The sequence below is a fragment of the Camelus dromedarius genome, unplaced genomic scaffold (genome assembly GCF_036321535.1).
Source record: "Camelus dromedarius isolate mCamDro1 unplaced genomic scaffold, mCamDro1.pat HAP1_SCAFFOLD_117, whole genome shotgun sequence".
Taxonomy (NCBI): domain Eukaryota; kingdom Metazoa; phylum Chordata; class Mammalia; order Artiodactyla; family Camelidae; genus Camelus; species Camelus dromedarius.
Genome location: NW_026989731.1, coordinates 1,383,497 through 1,406,254, shown reverse-complemented (window position 1 = coordinate 1,406,254; position 22,758 = coordinate 1,383,497). Strand labels below are relative to the sequence as shown.

Sequence of the window (22,758 nt, the reverse complement as noted above, 5' to 3'; positions counted from 1 at the left end):
ATGAGAACAAAATAAATCCGCCCCCAACCACAGGCACTCCCAGAGACAGCGCTCAGCAGTCTTCTGCACACTCACGGTTGTGCAGCCCTCACCACCATCTATTTCCAGAACACTTCATCACCCCAGAAGAACACCCCTGTCACTAGCAGTCAATCCCCAACCCCCCTCCACCCAGCCCCTTGCAACCATCACCTGCTCCCTGCCTCTGCATGTGCCTATTCTGAGCATTTCAGATCACTGAAGTCAACAATATGTGGCCGTTTGTGTCTGCTTCCTTTCACTTAACGTGCTGTTATGAAGGCTCGTCCATGTTGAAGTGGTATCAGCATCTCTTTTTTTTTTTTTGAAAGTGTTAAAGTTTATTAGAAGTTGGTAAGTACTATGAAAAATAGTAGAGAGGAGCATAAGTGATTGGGTTTCAAAGGGAAAAGGGCGGGTTGAGCAGTCAGGGTGGACTTCCCAGAGCAGGTGGCCTTTTTCATATTCCCCTTTATTTATTTTTTCTTTTTTATTCACTCTTACATCTGAATAATGTTCCACTACATGGAGATACTACATTCTATTCATCCATTCAGCAGCTATGTACGGACGAGGTCCAGAAGAATGAGTGTAAGAGGTGACTAGGCAGGGATGGCATTTAAGCAAAGGGCAAGATGTGCTTTGAAAAAAAAAAAGCCAACAAACAGAGGCACAAGGAAGTTCAGCGTGTTTCTGAGAAAGTGCATGCTTGCTTCAGCATGACTGCCGTGCAGGGCTGGGGGGGGTGGGGAGTGACAGGAGTCACAATGAGGGAGTCACCTGAGAATATTCCCCATGCAAGCAGCTCAGCCATTTCTCCTCCTTCATCCTGTATTTTAGAGCCATTTTTGATAGGTTTTCTATTTCAAGTAACAGTACTTTGTTACACATCTGATCATCTGCATCAGATCACCTTACCTCCAAGGCACAGAAAGTCATTCACTGACTGGAGCAGCTCCAAGACATAACGGTGATGGACCAGGGAGTCCTGCAGCATCCCGGCCTGCAGGCACAAACCCCCACATGTTCCATGGTGATGTCCGGAAAGTAAAATGCATGGAAATATCTCACTGCTTGTGCACGATATCTGCCCCCAAATTGCCCCAAAATCATGCTGGCAAAGCACTACTGAGCCATCTCACTACAAAAAAAAAAAAAAAAAAAAAAAAAAAGAAAAAAGATAGAGAGAGAGAGAACAGAAAAGAAAAGAATAAAGATAAGTAGGCAAATTTAGGGTCTTCCATTGAAAACCAGCAAGCATCACTGCCAGTATCTCAGCTGGAATGGTCCTGTCTTCAAAAACCACTGCGCAGTTACATTGCAAACGTGATAGACATATATGTATTCCACGTAGATGATATTACAGTAGGATTTTTCTTTTCGAAATTTCCAGTTGCAACATTAACACAAGAGAGTTTATGTTTCAGCTATAAAAATATAAATTATCTTCCACTTTCTTAATTTTGAACCTATTATTATTTTATAAAGGGTGCTATGCTGCAAATTATAAACCAACTGTTTGGCTTCTGCCAACAAGAACTTTATGACTTCACTATTTCAGAGCAAGATTTAATGATGCTTTGAGAAGTGGGGCCTGGGGCGCTCACTAACAGCTCTTTAAATACTGACAAGGATGTGCTATTTAAGTAATGCAAAGGCTCTAACTCTACATTAACTCAGAATCCAAAGAAACTACACCAAAGCCTTACTTTATCATTTTTAAATTTTGCTATTGTTTTGAATATTAAATTTCTTAAAAGATAAGATTTTTTTTTGAGAAAGACAGCAGCTGTATTAAATTTCCTCTCACCAAGAAAGCAATCTTTATCAAGAATAAATACCCCTATGGAAATCCAAAAGACGGGACGTTTCTAGCTAAGTGAACATGCAGATCTCAACACAAGCCTAAATCCTATCAGATCTCACTCGAACGAGCTCAACAAAGTCCTGGACTACCCTGAAACTTAGCTCTTCTGTTCCAAATGTTGGCTGAGCTAAGATCATCACACAAGGCATGGAAGAAGAGAAAAGTCCACCTGGCTGCATCCGTTTTCTTCCAGCCACAAGGTGCCGCTAGGGGGTCCCCGTTAATAAGCCCTCCCCATGAGGAAATCCAGCATCCACACTGCCCCTGCCGTCCCCAAGCATCCCCGACGCCCCTCTCCCACTGGTGGCCCCCCAGCCTGTCAATGGTCTTCTAATGACCCTCCCAGTTGGTGGCACTCTCCCCCTCTTCCCCGCTTCACACACACACACACACACACACACACACACACAGCCAGGACAGCCTTCCCAAAGCACAAATTTGATTACGTCACCCCCACTTCAAACCCTTCAGAGGTTCCCTGGTAGAGTTCTAGCCCCACCCCCGACCCTGCTTGCCCAGCCTCACCTCAGTACCCAGGTCCCCAATGACCTCAGGTGCCCCCTGACCTGCTGCTACTTCCCACTTGCCTCCAGGCTCATTTTGACGGTTTGTCAAGGAAGCCTTCCTTCCCTCGAACCTCTGCACTTTGGGTTAGGTGCCCCTGCTGTGTTCCTAGAACATTCTACGCTAAGACAACTTCTGACACTGCTAAGCTCTCAAGAAGCAATACATTTTGCTTACTACTGTGAGTCCACCCTCTCTCCCCTGGACACTCAGAATTGCATGTGTTATGAATAAATGAATGAAGGGGTGGGTCTCAAAGGGACGGGCAGAGCTGCTCTCGCCCACCCCGACCCCTTCTTTCTGTAGAACATCAGAAGCAAAACCAGGAGTACCTCTCCTGAGGGTCACTTTCTGCTGACACCCTTCACTGCCTCTTCTGTGTCAGTTCTAGTAAAAAACCAAGCTCCTCCAAAGCCCTCCATCCCTAGGCCCACTGCAGGGTCCTTCCAAGCAGGGGCACCCTCCACCCTGGACCACACAGTGCACTCTCCCCGAGTCCCCACCCCACAAGCCTCCAGGCCTCTACCCGGGCTGCTCCTGCCACCTGAGTCACCCTCTTGATTCCTCATCCTGGCTGACTCTTACTCTGTCCTCATAACTGAATGTAGAGCCCATTTCTTCAAGGAAGCCCTCTCTGATGATGTCCTTTAGCTCTTGGCTGGGCTCCCTCTACAGCAGGACTGCTTGGCGACCAACTGGTGTTTGTCCACCTGCTCCTCGGAGACCATGACCTCTTGGAGGCCACGTGAGAAAAAGGAGTGAGACAGCAAGAGGGGTGGGAAGAGCAAAAAGCAAAATCACAGCCCAAGTCCCAGATTCAAGGATTTTGTCTCAGAAGAAAAGAATAAAATGTTTCATACGTATGTCATTTGGCTATGAGTTTTGTGGCTCATGGAAAGCAAGAGGTTGGTGTTCTAGTCTAAAATCCAAGTTACATGCAAAGAAATGTACATATTCATATCCAAAGGAAACCAGAGCTGCTCAACAAGAGTTTGCAGTTAAAATCAAAGGAACTTTGATAAAGGCAATCTCTCTCACTCTCTCTCTCTCTCTTTTTTTTTTTTTTGTATCATATAGTTGTAGAAGTATTTGTGTAACTAAGTGATGGCTACAGCCTATGATTCTGCACTGGAGTGTTTGGGGCTGAGGAAGCCCAGATTACATGCACTGTGTAAATACAATCACACCAACACACTGACAGGCGCCCTAGTGGCTGAGCTGAAGTTCCAAAGCAGACAACCTTACGTTGCAAGACATCTCTCATTAGAAAGTAAGGAATGCAATATTCTGTATTCAATTACATACGTTATATGGGCCATTAAGCGATAGTGCATCTTGTCTAATGAAACCCCAAAATAAATTGTTAACGTCGATTTTCTCCATCTGACCCTTCTTTGCTAACTTTGGATATCAAACCCTCACTCCATACGGAAAGCTCAGATCTACGCTGCAGCAGGTTACATCCCGTGGAAGAAAGCCTATCAAGGGAGAACTGGAGAGTTTCCCTTCAGAAGCTGCTAAGTCTGGTTTTGCACCTGTACGTCATTTGCAACCACGTCAGCGTCAAAGGAGTAAGACCTTACCTCTGTGGGGCGAAAAGCACTGCGGTGCTTCTGAACCATCAAAGAACACTGAGCTTTGTGAAACAGTCCTGAGGCACTTAAATCGTACTTTTTGAGAAAGGCTCCAAAACTGACCCAATTCACGAATCCAGGTACAACAGGGAGGTACCGGAATTAGTAGATAGAACATGCCCTTGAAGTCTGACAAGGCCCTGCTTGAATCCTGCTACAGCATTGACTAGCCGCTAAACGGACCAATCCCTTAACCCCTCTGAGAAGGCTTCCCAATCTGCAAAAGGGGGCTGCCACCGCCCACCTGGGAGACATGGATGTGAATGCAACACGCAAGTAGTGCGGCCGACTGGTACCTGACACGAGGCCTGGCTAGTTTCCCTCCGCTGCCCTTCTCCCCCTTTAAACTTGCATTGTTCCCCCTGGTAAGGGTCAAGCCCCCGGACCAGACTGCCCGATTCTTCTGTGTATCCCCGGATACATGCCTTAACTTGAGGAGGCCAGAAAAAGAACTATCTCCTCCAACGTCACTATCAATGTTCTTAAGAGTCTGGGTTTTTTTAACTCTATTTTGCAGGGAGACTATTCCAGAACTGTCCAACCACCATTCTCCACTTTGGCTCCTCTCCCAGCGCCCGTCCCTTCTCACCTCAAATCTTCTGCCTGCTGGCCTTTTGTTCGTGGGAAAGAGAGTCCGCTAGGGTGGAGACTCCCTAGGCCTCTGTCCCTCCCTCAGAGGTGAGTGTGACTACCTTCTCCCCACTCCGACTCCAGCTTCCGAGGAGGTTCCCCTCCCGGACCATGCAGCCTCTGCATCATCCCAAGACGCGCACGCGTGGCCACAACCCTCCCTTCAGATTTCTTCCTGGGTGGCCCTGCCCACCCCCAGGACCCTTAAGGATAAATGCCATTGCTCTGAAAATCCCAAACGCCACTGACTGACACACCAAAGCTGCATGGTCTGGGCTTTCCTCCAACCCAGGCACAGCCCTGCCCCGCCTCAGCCTCAGTCTGCACCTCTCGAGATGAGCTCATCCACCTGCACGGCTGTGAACACCAGCTAAGAATGACGACTCCCAACGTGTATCTGTGGTCCGGCTCCTTCACCTGAGCCCCAGGGCCATAGACCAGAGTGCCTCTTTGAAGTCCTAACTTGGATGACAAATGGAATCTTAAAAATGCCTCATGTCCACCATTTACTCTAGAGTTCGATTCCTGGCAGGTACCTCCCAGGCTCCCGATTTTAGTAACAGACCCAGAACCCACCTAGGTGTTTGAGGTCACATTCAATTTCCCCTATTCCTCCCCCCGGCCCTGCCCTGGAATCAGTCCTGTCATTTCTATCGCTAAGCCAGTCTCAAGTCTGGTTCTGCAAGGACCACGGATGGAACCCCACAAGCTCATAGCAAGGTACAGTGCGTCACAGTCCTCCGAAGAGAGCTCCCTGGAGGGGGAGGTATCTCCTGCCGCTGGTCACCTCAGAAGGCACTGGATTCTCACAAAGGAGGCCCAGGAGAAGGGACTCAAGGTTCTCCTGTGGTCTGAACTTTGAAGGGCCCGAGGTTTGGGGCAGTTCCGAGTTAGCAGACACACCTGCCAGTGAGCAGATGAGGATGGGGGAACCCAGGCAAGGCTGTTCTCACTCCGACCCCTGGGCTATCAGGAACCACGGAAAAGGCCTGTGTCCAAGGCACAGCCCAGCCTTCACAGATCCCAGCCTGCATTTGCCAACCCAGATAGCCTAGACACCTACTTGCTACTCTTACTTCTGTTCTGTTCCCCCCCAGAATGTGATGGACTCTTTCAGAAAGTCTGGCCTGTCTCAAGCGAGACCAAGTCAGTGAAGGATGAAGTGTCCACAATTGGACCAGGGCATGAAAGGAGAAACAAGGTCTCATGGCCAGCATGACGGTGGTGGCCAAACCCTTTCCCCGGGTGAGATGAACCAGGGTGTGGGTGAGAATGCAAGGTCACTTCACGGCTGACTGGGGTGTTGGAGACTCACTACCGCAAACTAACGACACGGCCGTCAGTGGTGGACGTCAGCTGCAAAAGACACGGAGTCAGCTATTTACTGCCAACATGGGTTAATAGTAAAGGCTGGTACAGGGAGGCCTGCATGGCTGCTGAGGCAAACCACAGACCCGGCTCTGAATGCCCACTGGCTGGAGCAGAGAGGAAGCTACGGTCCCCTTTAGCGGTCCCTGTGTCCACCAGATCCAAGTGAGCCAGCTACTTAGGAGAAGGCCATGTTGTTCTGATACGCAGAAAAACCAGCCTCGTAAAGGGAAAATAAGAGTGGCATGGAGTTTAGACCCGCTCCTGCCTCTCTATGAAGGCAAAGTAAAGTAAATGGCACGGGGAAGGTGAATGCAAAAACAAAAAACAAAAAAACATAAAACCGGTGACTGCTTCCTCCAACAGCATCCCCTGCAGCTGCTCATCTCCGAGCCTGCCACTTTCTCACCAGTGACCACCGGCCTGGAAGCTCCGTCACGCACGTCACACAGCAACAGCCCGGAACCGCGTGCAAAGCACGTTTGTGTGAAAGCCAGAATCAAGGAAGATGCTGTAGATTTTGACTTTCCAAGTTTAAATACTCCATGAAAAAAATCCCTCAGCAGCCACCTAAATCAATTCGCATCTCACTTCTTCAAAACAATCAAACAAATTTAATAAGGGCGCATTTGTCACCAAACATAAGGAGGACCAAACTCGTTCCTCAAAGCAAGGATTTTAACAGGTATCAAACACCAGTGGGTGATGTGCTAACAAAAACAAAAATTCCAAAAAACTAGAAAATAAAAAGATGACTAGGATAATATATGGATCAAGGCAACTGTTAAGGTTTTTGCTTTTTAAAGCGATGGGGACAGCACGGAGGACAATCTGGCTATTTCCAATGCAGGGTGTGCACAGTCCACTTTTCAGACGCAACAACATGCTCACAGGGCGGTACAAGATAGAAAGGGAAATAGAAAAAGGAAAAGAGGAACAGCGAAAATTAGAAACACATGAGAACAAAAATAACTGACAGCAATTACAAGAATTTAGGTGAGTTTGGTGAGGACAGGGACGAGGGGACGGTGAGACCCACCCTCACCTATTTTTCCAGGGAAGGCAGGGGCCTGAGGCGAGCGGCGCTGCCGGGGGACCCCAACGTGGTCAGCGCCCCAAACCTAAACTTCACCTAGATGCGTGTAGACAGCTTTTGAGCTACAAAATGTGGTCGCATTTCAAGCTGGACAATTTTACTCACTCCCACCAAGAGTAACAGGAGAGAATTAGGCTCTGTTCCTGCACCAAAGCATTGTTTAAAAAAGTAATGACTGTGGAATAGTAAAAGCAACAATGGAGTAAAAGTGACTGGAGGAGAGCGTACTTGACCCGAGCTCACTGGCCGCGTTATCTCACTGACGTTCAGATGCTGGCTGAGCCCTTATGGTACCAAAACAGACAGACCCACCAGGAGGGAGGTTTAATGCGCTGCTGTATTTTGATGCCGAGAGCCATGCCTGGTACACGAGGTTCTGGGTAAACAATGGTGACAGTGTCAACCACTATGGGCTAAGCACACAACCAGCTACTCCGCCAAATCCCAAGGACACACTTCAAAAGGCAAAAACAAGCTGGCATTCTCTGGTGTGTCTGCATACTCAGAGCCAAGCAGTTGCTGAGCAAACATATCACCAGTGCCTCCTGTGACAAAAGAGGAGGCACTGGCCAGGGGGCTGGGGCAGGGCTCCAGGCTTCCACTGCTCACCCACCATTCTGTCCAGGGGGAGAAGGTGGTCCCTGCTTACGTTGCACCGATGCACCTACATTCACTGACGCCTGGGGACTGAGCAGGAGGTGACAGGTGACGGGAATGGAGCCAGCCTGGGAGTGGCACGGTGCTGGCATCTGTGCCCTCAGCTTTGCCCAGACCACTACATCTGCCAGCTCATCTACAAGAAGCAGAAGGGGAGAAAGCCGTGTAGATCACAGGGCCCTGCGAGGACAAGTACAGGTCATGGCCACGATATGCCTCGCCCCTTCCTTAAGCCATAGAGGTATGTCCGGGGAGGAAGTGAAAATTCATCCAGAGCCCGCCAGGCACCACAAGCAGGTGGGACTCGGGTCCCCTGTGCCTGTCACTCACAGGACTGGTCTGGACTATCTTTTTATCAATTCTCTGGCATCTTCTCCTCCAACTTACCAACAACCAGAAAGTAGAATCTGATTTTAGACTCACAGAGAATCGCAGAACACCTCCTCCACTTCGGGCCCGGCAGCACGTGCCAGGTCCTCCGACCGTCACCTGTGGGACCACCATGAGCCCTCTCCAGAGTCAAGGCCCGAGGCCGTAGGCCGGGGGGACACAGATTCCCACAATCTCCCCAGCAAAGGGGGACCACCTCTCGGCAAAGGCATCTCACCCTCTTCTTCTCGAGGGATATCTCAATAGATACACAGGGAAACAGAGCAGAAGGTGGGGGGGTAGGCAGCCCAGAAGAACTCGTCTGCACTTCCAAGGCAAAGTGGGTCCGTTGACCTAATCACAGGGACAAAGTGAGGACGAATCTTTCCCTGCTGTGCCCCATACTCCGTGACACGCCTTTCCCTGCGTAAGGAGCTCATTTGGAAGCCCCTGGCAGTGTTTCTGTTGTCCTAAATTGGCATGGTGGTTGTCAGGCAGGGAGAGAGGGCCTGAGCCGTGCAGGTGCTGGACCTGGGAAGCAGGAGACACTGGCTCCACCCCCAGCTCAACCAGCGCCTCATTCTGCATCTCAGGATTCAGCATGACATCTATATGCACAGGGATGAGACTGTCCCAGGAGAGGCTGTCCAACAGGAATGAAATGTGAGCCATGTAAAGAAAGTTTCCCAGTTGCCACATTTAAAGAGGTAACCCCCACCAAATAAAACCCCTAGAAACTGATTTTAAGAACATATCTTACTTATTCTACTGTATGTAAAATACTATCATTTTGACATGTAATCAATAAAGAAAGTAACAAGATAGTTTACATTCTTTTTACTAGACAAGTCTCAGCATCTGATGTGCATTTGACCTAGAGCACATCTCAGCTCAGAGCAGCCTCCTCCCCAGCTCTCCTAGCATCAGTGGCTTTGGCTACTCTATTGGACAGCAACTCCAGGGGTCACACCAGGGTAATTGGCTGAAAAGCGGGAGTAAGTGTCCATAATAACCCTAAAAGAATCTCTCCGAAACAAAGGCGGATTCACTTTTAAACGTCTGAAAACCGGCGGGTTGCTCCTCCCTCACGCCTTGGCTACAAGACAGCCCTCCTCCTTGCTGATCCCTTTCTGGATGTAGGGAAGCAACCCTTCACATAGCCAGGGTGGCCGGGCATCCAGGTAGACTTTCCTGCTCTCTGTGTCCAGTCCCACGAAGTCCTCATTCTCAAACAGGATGTAGAGCAGGAGGATCTTGTCCCCAGACTTGTCGGATGCACCGTCCAGCCACTTGGACTTGAGCATGATGAAGAGAGACTCAGTGAAGTCCTCGATCCTCTTCTCCACCACCCTGCAGTCCTCGTAAATTGAAGGCCACGTCGGTGCGCGGCTGCTCGGCCACCTCCCCATGCAGCACAAAGACAAAGAGCCGAGAGTCATAGAGCGTGGTGCCATACAGCTCCTCTGCACGTGGAGCTTCTCGAAGGTCTTGGCCAAGAGGCAGTCGGTAATGGTGACAAGGCCCACGACCTTGTGGTGGGTCTGGAAGTCGCTCCACCCATTCTCGGGCGCATAGTGGTGACTTTAGTGGATACAGAGTGCCCACTGCGAGCCGCACGGGCTGATCTGCCTCACCAAGGAGATTCGCTTATAGATGCACAACAAATTCTGCTCTGAGATGATCCCCACGGGTTGGACCACCACGGGGAGAGTCTGGTGGTCCTCAGCACACTGCACGTAGTCAGGGATGTTCATGTTGCAGGCCCTGACGAGAGGGAAGAGGAGACCGTGGTACATACTGTGCTGCGGGCTGCGGGCCTCACTGGGTTGCGGTGACCTGGTGTGTACCAGTCAGAAGGCAGGGGAAGCCCAAGCAAAGCCGGGGGTACAGTTTGTCCTCAGCGTCTGCACATGGCTACCGCAGCTCAGATCACATTACGCAGCTTTTGGTCTAGGCCTCCGCCCTCTGCAGAAAAGGGTCATTTCTTGTTTTCTATTTCCAAGCACCTAGCCAGGCCCTGATGCAAAGTCAGTGCTCAAAATTGCTGAATAAAGGAATGAATAAAGGAACTGCTTTCACACCCCTCAGCAGGATATAATGCAAAGAAACACAGTAGGATCAAAAGACCTGGATTTCAACTCCAATTTATTTGAACTCCTAAGCTGCAGAATACTTGATAAGAAAACTTGCTTTGGGGAGGAGGGTACAGTTCAGTGGTAGAGCACATGCTTAGCATGTATGAGGTCCTGGGTTGAATCCTCAGTACCTCATTTTAAAAAAAATGAAACAAATAAATAAACCTATTTACCCCCCTCAAAAAATATTTTTTGAATTCCAAATTCAAGAAAAAAAAAAACACCTTGCAATTGACACAACATTGTAAACATGAGTATACTTCAATTAAAAACAAATCCTTGCCTTACAAGAATATATCTGGATTATGGAAGTTTACAAATGTAAAATGCCTAGGGTCCCACCTGCATAAGAAGAAGGAACTGTACAAATTTACTATCCCTCATTTATGAGCCATATTTCCTTTGGGGGGTTTATAACCTCTCAGAGCTAATTTTCTCAGATTAAAAAAAAAGAAGGAAACATTACCGGATTCTCCATACTGCTGAAGAATCAGATAAACCTATGATAGCATCTGACCCACAGAGTTTACTCAATAAATGCTTGTTGAATGAATGAATAAACAAGCAAAGTGAATGCTGCTCCCTGCCACAGAGCATCATGATGGTACTGCCTGGAAATCCCAAGCCCACGTTTCACCCGACTCTACACTAAACATGGGTGACCTGGGCAGGCCTGTGTGCTCCTCTTAACCCCAGTTTAATCATGAATAGAAATGAGGGCAATAACACAAACCTCAAAGTGTTAGTGAGTCATTACTGAATTGTATCCCAACTTTGCAAGATGGAACCTTTAAAGAAACTTGGGCAAAAAGTCCGTAGGCCCTCTCCATATTATCTCTTACAACTACATGGGAATCTACATTATATCTCAAAATAAAAAGTCTAATTTATTAAAGAGGCTATTGAGGTTAAATGAGCTCACTGTCTCAAATAAGGAACACACAGTACAAATAGGTCAATGCCCAGCCCATGAGATACACTCAGTAAACATTCCCACTGAGCCCACTGGTCCCTCCAACTTCAGAGCACGATGATGTGTCCTCATGGCCAGAGGCCCCTGCACCTGAAACTAACAAAGCTAATGGTCCCAACTTTCAAGAGCCCCTGCCACCACCGTAGGTCTAATTTTGTACTTGTAATTTTTTTTTCTTTTTATTAAATAGAAAAACGTAATTGCATAGCCTTCAGGTCACCAAAAGCTGACTACAGAGATCATGATGGCAGCCCTTCTTCGTGAAACAATAAAATGAAAAGCCATTTCCACAAGATCTCTGTGTAAATCTACTAGGGAACTTCATCCAGGACTGAGAGGAAGAGGACTGGGGAGGAGGGGGCAATCTGCGGCACACAGACCCATGGGCCACCTGTCTCACGATGGACTTTAGACCCAACACTCACCCTCAAGGAACTTCAAAATAGACACAGACAGAGTGCTGTGGACAAGATTTTTTTTTTTAAAGAAATCCCAGATTCTCTCGCAGGTTTTGTTTCTACCGAGAAACAAATGTCTTATGTGTATAATGTTTCACAAAAGACTTAAATTATTATCACCCCAACTTGACGCATTAAGAAACTGAGGGAGAGAGGTTTATCACATTGTGCATGATTAGAGAGAGGCAAAAAAAAAAAAAAGATTAGAGAGAGGCCACGTCGGACACTGTATTTAAACCCAAGCCCCTGTTCCAGTGCTCACACTAGAAAGTGGGATATACTGCCCCTTTCCTGCCCTCTCCCTGCAATAAATGTCTGAAGAGTCTTTTCTGTGCCACCTGGAATCACAATCACTTCAATTTTCCACAAAGAGCTATGTCACTCCTTGGAGGATGTGTCAAAATCTGTATGTTGAATGGGAGGAGAGATTTGTATATTCGGTTTCTCAAAGGAAACATGGCTTAAAAGAAACTGAAAAGCACTTTTCTAGTCTAAGTCTTCATTGTGCAGAGAAGGAAACGGAGGCTCAGAAGAGATGAGGAAAGGGCCTTATTAACAAATATTGCCTCAGCGCAGCACCAAGCCAGCCTTGGGCACTTCTGGGGGAGGATCTGGAAGGCCCAGGAGAATGAGTCTTAGAAAACGGAAAGAGAAGAAGCATACAAGGCCCCGTCTCTACACCACCATACCATGAAGTTCCACCAAATTACCCAGTATGGGTGCAGCCAACATTAAGGTGGGCTAAACAGGTTATGGAAACCTGGAAGTCTCAACCATAGTGGAAATTCCAACGTTTACTATGTTTTTTTTCCCAGTTCAAGCATCAGCTCAGTGGGCACTCTGTACCAGGCACTACATGAGGCCTGGAGTTCTCCCAAATACACAACTCTTATATCACGTGTGCAAACCACACACAGGCCCACCAGAAGTAAAATGCCCACAGATAAGGTGGAATTACTGAAACTGAAAGCAGCCAACCAGCATATATTACTAGCAAATACGGTGCTGCTAGAAATAGACTCATGGACATACAAAGCAAACTGTGGTTAGCAGGCAGGAAAAGGGGGATTAACAGATACACATTAATAAATATAAAATAAATGACAAGGACCTACTATATAGCACAGGGAACTATATTCAATTTCTTGTAATGAGTTGTACTAAAAACAATCTAAAACATATGTAGATACATATGCATATGTTTATAACTGAATCTCTGCTGTACATCTGAAACTAACATTCTAAATTGACTACACTTCAATAAAAAGTATTTTTAAAAAATAAGTAAAAATAAAAGCAACGCCATTTAGAAAAAATAAAAGAATACTCTGATCCCCTTAGCTGTAGGTGCTGGAGAATTCTGGTTACAAACACCAAGTCCACTGGATCACTCCAGCACTGGCTGTCACTCTTTCTGACCATCAGAGAGTCACTTGGCTTCAGTGAGTTTACTTTTCTCTTCTGTGAAAGGCTACAGTTGCAACTAACGATGTATAGAATCTCATCATTCACAAACCCAACAATTAAAGAGGACTTCCCATGGGCCAGGCTCTGGAAATATGAAAATATAGGGTCCGAGATATATTCATGGGTATGAAGAAATTTATGCCATAAAGACATTAATTCTTCTTGCTTTGATAGACAGATTCAATACAATTCTGTTTAGATTTCCTACCAGATTTTTTATGGGTAACAGGATAATTTATGGTCAGGAACAGCCAAGAAACTTCTTTAGAACCAGCACTGGGAAGGGGTGGATAGGTCATTCATTTCCACTGGTCTTTCTGAAGTGATGAAAACGTTCTGGAATATTAATGGTTGCACCACTGTGAATATGCTAAAGCTGCTGAATTGTAGCATTTAAGTGGGTGGACTTCATGGTGTGTGAACAATATCACAATAAAGATGTTAAATGAAAAAATATTTCTTGACAATTATTTTTCCCTCTATACTACTAGTCTGCCCCACAATTTAAGAAGAACAAAAAAACCAAAACAAACCAAATTTTGCCAGGAGCTCTTTAGGACTGCAAAGTCCCTGAGTCTCCAACGCCTCTGGTGGTGCTGTTCCTGTTAACACACCCTAGCTGGGCTGGGCTAGTTAGGGACTGTAACTATCTTTTTAAGATCGACGGCCACACGTTTCACCCTGGGAGAGGGAAGGATGGAGGATGTCACAGCCTCATGCCTTCAGCTCATTTTTAACTGAACCAAGCCTTGCTTTCAACATTGTAATCCCTCTCACTATAAAAACAGTGACATCATCAAGCACCGCCATCAAAACACGTGAAAGTGTTCAAGGTACTTACCTGGGGCAGAAACACTGAGGGAGGAGACGGAAGCTCGCTCAGCACTGACGCTCCCTTTTCCCGACTCCACCAGGAGAAGCTGGGGTTCACAGCCGGAGGCTCTCAGCCCGGGGAGCAGCGCCCACACCACTGAGCTGGTCCCCAGGGAGCGGGAAAGGGAGAGGAGGGCAGCCCCGGGGTCGCGGGGCAGGGAAAGCGGGGGGGGGGGGGTGACGAGGTCTGTAGCCCCGCTCGGAGGCCAGCCCCAGCCCCAGCCGCCCGCCCCCGTCCGGGTCCGCAGAACCCGCCCGCCCGGGACACAGCCCGCCCAGGGGCGGGGACGGGCCGGCGCCCGAGGAGAGGCAGCCCGGGAGGAGAGGACTCGCGGGCGGGAGAGGGGAAGGGGACGCCAGCCGCGGACTGAGGGGAGCCCGGCTGGGGCGAGAGGCGGCAGGTGCACACTTGGCCCTGGACAGCTGTGGCCGGGGCGCCAGGGCAGGAGCCAAAGTCCTACCGGGCGAAAGAGCTGAGAAGCCTTTGGGGCCGATCCCCGGCTCGGAGTTGCAGCTTCCAACCCTCGGTCCAGCTGGCACAGCCTGCGCATGCGCAGGAGGGCCAGCGATCCTCTCTGGGTTCTGCAAGAGAAGGTGGGGAAGCGAGGGACGGAGAAGATGGGAGGAGGAAGGGAGAAGGGGAAAAGTGGAGGGAGAGACATGGACAGGAGGAGCAGAGAGAAGGCAGGGATCTGGAGGGTGGAGGAGAGTAGCAGAGATGGAGAGAAATAGTTTTAACTCTGGGGGCATCCTGAAGGAGGCAGCAGTCCTGCCTCTGCACACTTCTCTAACCCTTCAAGGCCCGCAGCTCATATTTTACCTCCCTGGCCCAGCCCTCCACCCAAGGCCTCTGCAGGACCCCTACGGGGATCACACCCATTGCCCCCAAGCGGAGCTGGGTTTCCTTTTGCTCTGGGAACCAAGCACCCGCAGGTGTTGTCGCTCAGAACTACCTTGGAAAGAGTACATATTCCCCTTTTACACGCTGGGACACAGGCAGGCAAGATCTCTGCCTTACCTCCACTGTCCCAGGTGTTGTGCTGGCGGGGAGCGGGAGGTACAAGGTCAGATCCCAAAAGGAGCATACTGCCTGAGTTTTGGTGCATAGTCCCCATCCTTCCTGGGTAAACCACTCCCCACCCTCGGGGAACCATCAAGGGCACACAGTATGTCCCTGGGTGTGGGATAGCTGCCCTCAATTCCAGTGCCCAGCTTGCTAGGAAGATAGGAGTGTTACTGAGTCCAAATTCATTCTCCTTAATGCAGGACAGGCCAGTAAGTTGGGAGACCAGGTGTTGGGGCATGAAATAGCAACTTTCTGTAGACCTAGATGGCAAACTAATGTCCTGGAAAACCATCTCCCCAAGTCAGAATTCAGGCTCCTTTCCTACGAGCTTGGTTTTTGCAATCTTCTTGATGTAGTAATTCTTTGTTGTTAGAATCCTTTGTTCTTGCAGCTATCTGCCTGGGTCAGATCCCTGTAAACCTCCAACAAAACAAACGTTATTTTCTATTATGTAACTTGTTATCTTTATATGAATGGAAAAGTGTTAAATATCCTTAAAGGTCAGAGCATTCAAAATAGGCTCTCCTGTATATTTTAGGCTCTAGGCAACATTGTTTTACAAGCAAGATGAAGCCTAGGAAACAGAGCACAGGGTTTAGTCAAAGGAACAGATCTAATATGGAGTCAGATTTGTTCTTTTCTATTACCAGGGCAGAAGACACTTGAGGATTTAAATCCCTTTAAGTTAAAAATAAGTAATACTTTAACTTTAAAGGAATTTACATACATAGGTCGGAATGTGCATGGCATATCTGGAAAACACACAAAGGATTGTAAACAGTGGCATCTCCAGGGAGGGCTGAAAGAAGAGAGGATGAGGGAAAACTTCTTTCACTTGTGTATTTTTGTGCTCTGTTTGAAATTTTTTAACCACATGCATGTATTTCTTTTTCAGTTAAAAAAAATGTGTAATGGAGCAAAGGAGTAGGAAGCTCAGCAAATACAGCAGCCATGGAATCACTGAGCCATCACTTTTGATTTCAGCCAGGAAGCATTTATTGACTCTCTCCTATGTGCCCAGTGCTGTTTTAAGACTTCTTTTATTTTTTTTCATAAAATAATAAAGTGCTATTCCTCACCCCTGCCCATGGCTGGTGGAAAACCAACTGAGTTTTTATTGAGTTGTTTTCCAAGAAGTAGAGATCAGTTATAAACAGAACACATCTTCAGGGCAAAACAGGCGGAGTGGTTTTCCAGCAGGCCAGATAGCTATGAAGGGTTTTCAACAGAGGCACACAGAGGCTGAGAAAGCCTCCAGGACCCTACAAAAAGCTGCCCAAACTGCCTTCTCCATGGCACTACTGAAATAGGAAAGAAAAAATCTGACTCCATATTAGATCTGTTCCTTTGACTTTAACCCTGTGCCCTGTTTCCTAGGCTTAGTCTTGTTGGTCCTGCACCTTTTGTAAAACAATGTTGCCTAGAGCCTGAAATATACAGGAGACCCTATTCTCAAGGCTCTGACTTTGAAGGATATTAACACTTTTCTATTCACATAAAGATAACAAGTTACAGAATAGAAAACAACATTTGTTTGTTGGAGGTTTACACGGATGTGACCCAGGTGAAGAGCTGCAAGAACAAAGGATTCTAACAACAAAGAATTCATACACCAAGTTTGCAACAACCAAGCATTCCCACTTCCCATTTTTAATATAAGAAGAGCCTGAAATCTGACTTGGGGTGATGGTTCCCCAGGACATTATTCTACCATTTCTCAGCTGGCTTTCCAAATTAAAGTCGCTATTTCTTGCCCCCAAAACCTGGTCTCCTGATTTATTGGCCTGTAATGCACGAGCAGAACAAGCCTGGACTCGGAAACACAGACATTGAAAGTACCCATTTGGTATATTAAATGACCTGCTTCTACTCATCTTCCTGACGTTTTATTCTCTTGACCACTCCTGCTATGTTTATGAAAAACCTGTCATGTGGACACATTTCCACCTCTAGCCACTACCCTTCCAGGTAAGAACTGATGCCAAGAAGGCAATGGAAGTTGCTAGAAGGTATTACCTGGACAAAATAGAGCAGAAGTGGGTTCTGGCTGATGTTCAGGGGCAGGCTGGAACACCTGACAAGATGTTATAAGTACGGATAGACAGCTGGGCACCAAAGGAGAAGCTTCTAAACTTCCATGAGGGACTTGTTGGATAGGAAGGAAAAGTCCCAGACTATAGCTCGGACCCCACCACGAGCTTCCTGGGCGAGTCTGGGCAAGTAATTTAAAATCTCTAAGCCCGTGCTGTCCAACATGGGAGCCACCAGCAACATGCAGGATTATGAAGTTATTCTGTAGCCAGACAGAATTATAAAAAGACATTTTATTGCAAAGGCCCAGCAGGTATAATATTTAAAAACGTTATTGGTTATCTTGACCTAACGAGTTATTTTTGTATGTGTAGGTTTCTGTGGTTTGTAAGGCCTGTGACTAATGATTCCGTTACAGTGAAGTATTTTGAAATTATAAGTTACTGGACACAGTACCCTCATATCACAGTTGAAAAAAACTGATCCACATAAGCAAGGTGATCTGACTTATTAGTTATGAGCAGGGGCTCTGGGGCCAGCCTGCCTGAGTATAAATTCTCACTCTGCCTCCAGGGGGTTCTGTGTGAATCTTGGACAAATTATTGTTGTTTCTGTTGTCGTTGTTATTATTTGTGCCTCTTTTTCCTTACCTTTTAAGTAGCGAGGAATATGTAGACTCTATCTCCTACTGTGTTGGCAGGATTAAATGAGTAAACGTCTGTGCTGCCCACTTCCCTGGGTTTCAGCATTCTCCAGGCAATCAGTGCCAAACTCAGAGGCATTCTCCACTGTCTTCGTCAGTCTGGGATGCTGTAACAAATTACCGTGGGTCGGGTGGCTTAAACAACCAGCATATTCCTTATGGTTTGGAGGCTGAGACTTTCAAGGTCAATGTATCCTTGAGAGGATTGCCAGCTCGAAGATGGCTGTCTTCCCAATATCTTCATATCCCAGAGAGCAGAGAGAAGCAAGCACTCTGGGGGCTTGTAATCCCATTCATGAGGGCTCTACTCTCATGACCTCATTTTATCCTACTAATCACCTCCCAAAGGCCCCACCTCCCAATACCATCACCCTGGGAGATGGGGTTTCGACATATGGATTTTGAGGGGATGCAAACATTCAGTCCACACATCGGCTAAGTCTCCCCAACATGCAGTCATCTAACCTGTAGCTAATTTCAAAGTAATATTTATGTCTCTCTGCCCATTTCCATTCCTACATCCACTATCACTGAAGCCCTGTTACATTTTATTCCTTATTTTTCTGGTAGAGATTTAATTGATTCCTCTAACTCCAATGATCCCCTCGCTCCAGTCTGCTTAACAGCCCTGCCAGGTAGGTCTTCCTTAAAACACCTTCCCACTTCACCTGGTTGTTTTTTAGTTGTAAATGTCAGAATCCTCTCCACACCCCATCCTATACCTTTAATCCGTTACACTACGGCTCACTATGTTATTTTCCTCTTACCAATGTAAGAAATTTCCATAAGCTTAAGAGCTTAAACCAGCACGGATTTATCAGCTTATGGCTGTGGAGGTCAGAGATCCAACACAGTTCTCATTGGGCTAAATTCAAGGTAGCAGCAGGGTTCCTTCCTTCTAGAGGGTCTAGAAGAGAATGTTTCCTTGTTGTTGTTGTTTTTTTCAAGTTTCCAGAGGTCACCCACCTTCCTTAGCTTGTGCCCCACGACTTCCTCCATTTTCATGGTCAGCAGCCTTTCTGAACATTGCTCTATGGCTACACCTCCCTCTGATTTTAAACTCAGCTGGGAAATGTCCTCCATTTCAAGGACCCCTGTGATTACATTCGGCCCACCTGGACAATCCAGGCTACTCACCCTATTGTCTCATCTCAGGATCCCCTTGTCCCATCCCATTCAGGCATTATGAATGTGGCTGTGACACTCACCTTGTGTAACATTTCCTCTCATGAGCATTTTATGGTTCAAGGCACATATGAATGACTTTTTGTTTTTCTTCCTTAGCCTTTCTACATTCAGTATGTCTGGTGAGATTATATGAATCCTTTTTATTTGTCCCCCTGCACTAATCTTTAATAATGTATCATGGGTTTAAAATGCTAACTGATAGACAATTTAGAAGACAGAAATCCTCTAAGATTTTTGTCCTAAAATATCTGTCATGCATTTTGCCATGTACAGTAACATGTCACAGGTGGCTACCCTGTGGCCGGGGAGGGACATGATTCTGCCATCACACTCCCCTCATTCTCACCAATGTGCTGATCACCTAACCAAGGACCTATGCTCCCCGCTTCGCTCACTTCCTCCTCCTTTCCATTGACTACCCTGTTCCCATCACTTACTTCATTCAGCACATCAGGATTTCATGACCACATTCTTCTCTAAATGGAATGGGTATCTTGAATCTAATGTCTGACAACTGTTCTTACTGTATATGCACACACTGACCTGCACATAACCCCGTCCAGCTCTTTATTTTCCTAGAATCTCCCAGAGGAATCAGTTCCATGATGATGGTGATGATGATGATGATACTGACAATGATGACAGGGACCTCTCAAGGATTCTGATAAAGAGGGAATCAATAAAGGGAGGGAATCATTGCAAAATTGCCCCAGAGACAGGCTTAAAAGTAAATAACTGCTATAGTGTTTAATGAAATTGACTAATATTTAACTATTTTTAAAACTTTATATCACTGAATTTAAAATTTTAACGGGAATTCTCATTCACCAGTAACCAAGATTCAACTCTAGGACCAAAGTCTAAGGATTTCAATCTTCTAACAAATTGTCCACTAGCCTTTTAAACACGTGATCCTTTTAAAAAGCTTAGTGCTGGGCTGAAAATAAGCAGGATTCATATAATCTCACCAGACACAGTGAATGTGGAAAGACTAAGGAAGAAAAACAAAAAGCCATTCATAACGTCTTGAACTTCACGTTGCTCACAGGAGAAAATGTTAGCCAAGGTGAGCGTCACATCAACATGACGCCTGAGTGGGATGGGGAAGCTGATCTTCCTCATCAGACATTTATCCTGATTTGTTAGATGCCAACACAGTTTCCTCATTGGATTTACTTCTAACAAGTATGGAAGAATTTACCAAAAGCAGTCTAAACATTTTCCCCTGCTGTCAGGTCTCTGGACTGAATGTCCCCTCAAGAAGGACATGAATATGTTTCATAGGGAATTCTTCCTGAGAAGCAACAGGGTTTTCGAGGGAAGAACTGCAGGCCCCCCCCATGGAGGGCTGGAGGAGGGTTAGAGGGGGCACTGGAAAAACAGCAGGAGTGAGTTCAGATACTACCGCTCAGGTTGCCAAAGACAGCATTGCTATCTCTGAGGATATGACATTCTCCCAAAAGTTCCATGAGTGAAGGTACCTGTGAACACTAAGCAGGTTGTTAAGAAACAGCAGCACATAATTTGCGTCACAGCTCAATTACAGTATGTTTTGATATTTGGAAAATAATTAGCCCATTTTCCTTTGAAACTGCAGCAGTAGCAATAGAAATAAAAAAGGCTGAGCCGTCTTGGAGACAACAATCAATAAACAATTCTAAATCTGCAGGATTCCTTGACGATATGCAAGCAATGAGCTAGATGTGTGCTGCAGATACCTCTTACTGCAGGGCTCACTCCTGCAAAGCATAGAACTAGTTTTCTCAGCAGACAGAGGGAACCAAGTCAAGATTCCAAATCTTGAGAGATTTACTATATGGCAGGAAAGATCACACAAGTACATCCAGCCAAATATGAATAAATGTAATCAAATATTATCAAATGTGATTGGAGCACAGATGAAACAGAAATTCCTTTCACCTGGGATCTAGAGAGACTTCTTCAGAAAATGTGGCTTTGGAGATGGCCAAAGACATGGGTGGAAATTTGGCATAACAGGATGTAAGGAATTTTAAAACTGATTCTAAAATTCATATAAAAATTCAAAGGATCCCAAATATCCAAAACAATTTTGAACAAGAAAAACAAAGTTGGAAGACTTGCACTATCTGATTTTCAGCCTTTTTTTTTTTTTTTTAAACTACAGTAATCAGAAAGTATGGTGTTGGTGTAAAACAGGAAAATAGAATAATGGAGCAGAATAGAATGTTCAGAACTAAACCAACACTTATATAGACAATTGATTCTCAAAAAGGATGCAGTGGAGAAAGGATCTTTTCAACAAGTAGTGCTGGAAGAATTAGATAGTGATATGCAAAAAAAAAAAAAATGAACTTTGATCCACACCTCACAATATATACAAAAATTAAGTCACAATGGATCATAGATCTTAATAGGAAATCTAAAACTCTAAAACAGCTAGGAGAAAAAGCATAGGCTCAAGCTTTATGACCTTGGGTTTGGCAAATATTTCTTTGCTATGACACCAAAAGTATAATCTATTTTAAAAAGAAACTGATAGAGTGAACTTTATCAAAATGAAGACTCTTCAAAGCTGTTCTAAACACTGCGAAGCAAATGAAAAGACAAGCCATAGACAGAAGCTATTTGCAGATCATATATCTGATAAAGGTCTCTCTTTGTATCTGATCCAGAATAAAGAGGTCTCAAAACTCAATAATAATGCAAACACCTGAATGAATGAATGAGGCCAGAAAACACACTTCAGTAAAGATATCCAGATGGATAATAAGCATATGAAAAGATGCTGATTAAAGATGCCATTAGTCATTAGAGAAATGCTTTTAAAAACCACAGTGAGATACTAGTACACATACATACAAGAATGAATACGATTAGAAAGACCGACCTTACAAAGTGCTGGTAAGGAAGTAGAGCAACCAGAGCTGATACACACCACAAGGAATTTACAATAGTACAACCATTTTGGAAAAGTCTTTAACAGTTTCTTTAAAAAAGGTAAATACCTATCTACCATATAACCCAGATATTCCTCATCTGGTTCTTTAGAAAAGAAAAGCATATGTCCATATAAAGACTTGTAACCAAATATTCACTGCAATTTTATTTATAATAGCTCAAGTTGTAAATAACCCATGCATCCATCAAGAAGTAAATGGAGAAACAAATGATGGTCTATCCAAACACTGCTCACAGCAAACTCTTCAGTAAAAACTCAGCACTAAACAATACTCTGCTATAAGAAAAATAAGCTATTAATACAGCAACACAGATGACTCTCAAAATAATTACACTGAATGAAAGAAGTCAGACAACATAGAATAGATACTGCATTAATCCATTCATACAAGGATCTTGAAAATGCAGACCAATATGTTGTGATGGAAAGCAGATCAGTGGTTTCCAGGGGGAGAGATGGGGAGGGAGGGAGGGACAACAAATGGCAGGAGAGAAGCTTTGTGGGTGATGGGTATGTTCACTCTCTTGAATGTGGTCATGGTTTCTTGGGGATATACTTATGTCAAAACGTATTAGCTGTACACTTTATACGTGTGAAAATTACTTTGCCAAGTATACCTCAAAGCTGTTTTAAGAAAAAAGGCACTTCAGTCCTGATCCACCTCAGCGCCTGATTGGAGCGACATGATCAGTCCCTCACCCTGTTTGCCTAACAGGAAGG

At 45.8% G+C, this 22,758-nt stretch overlaps 1 protein-coding gene across 5 annotated transcripts in view; it reads right to left on the bottom strand.

Annotated features, from left to right (window-relative positions):
* The window catches only part of LOC135320495 (uncharacterized), an 80,349-nt gene that overhangs the window by 40,908 nt on the left and 16,683 nt on the right, over window positions 1–22,758 (bottom strand). For all 5 annotated transcript variants that reach the window (XR_010379647.1, XR_010379649.1, XR_010379646.1 and 2 more), the window contains 4 exons: window positions 17,857–18,016; window positions 14,571–14,801; window positions 14,078–14,211; window positions 937–1,159 (listed from right to left, as the gene is read on the bottom strand). The gene's annotated coding sequence lies outside the window, so the exon portion shown is untranslated. The remainder of the gene's footprint in view (window positions 1–936; window positions 1,160–14,077; window positions 14,212–14,570; window positions 14,802–17,856; window positions 18,017–22,758) is intronic.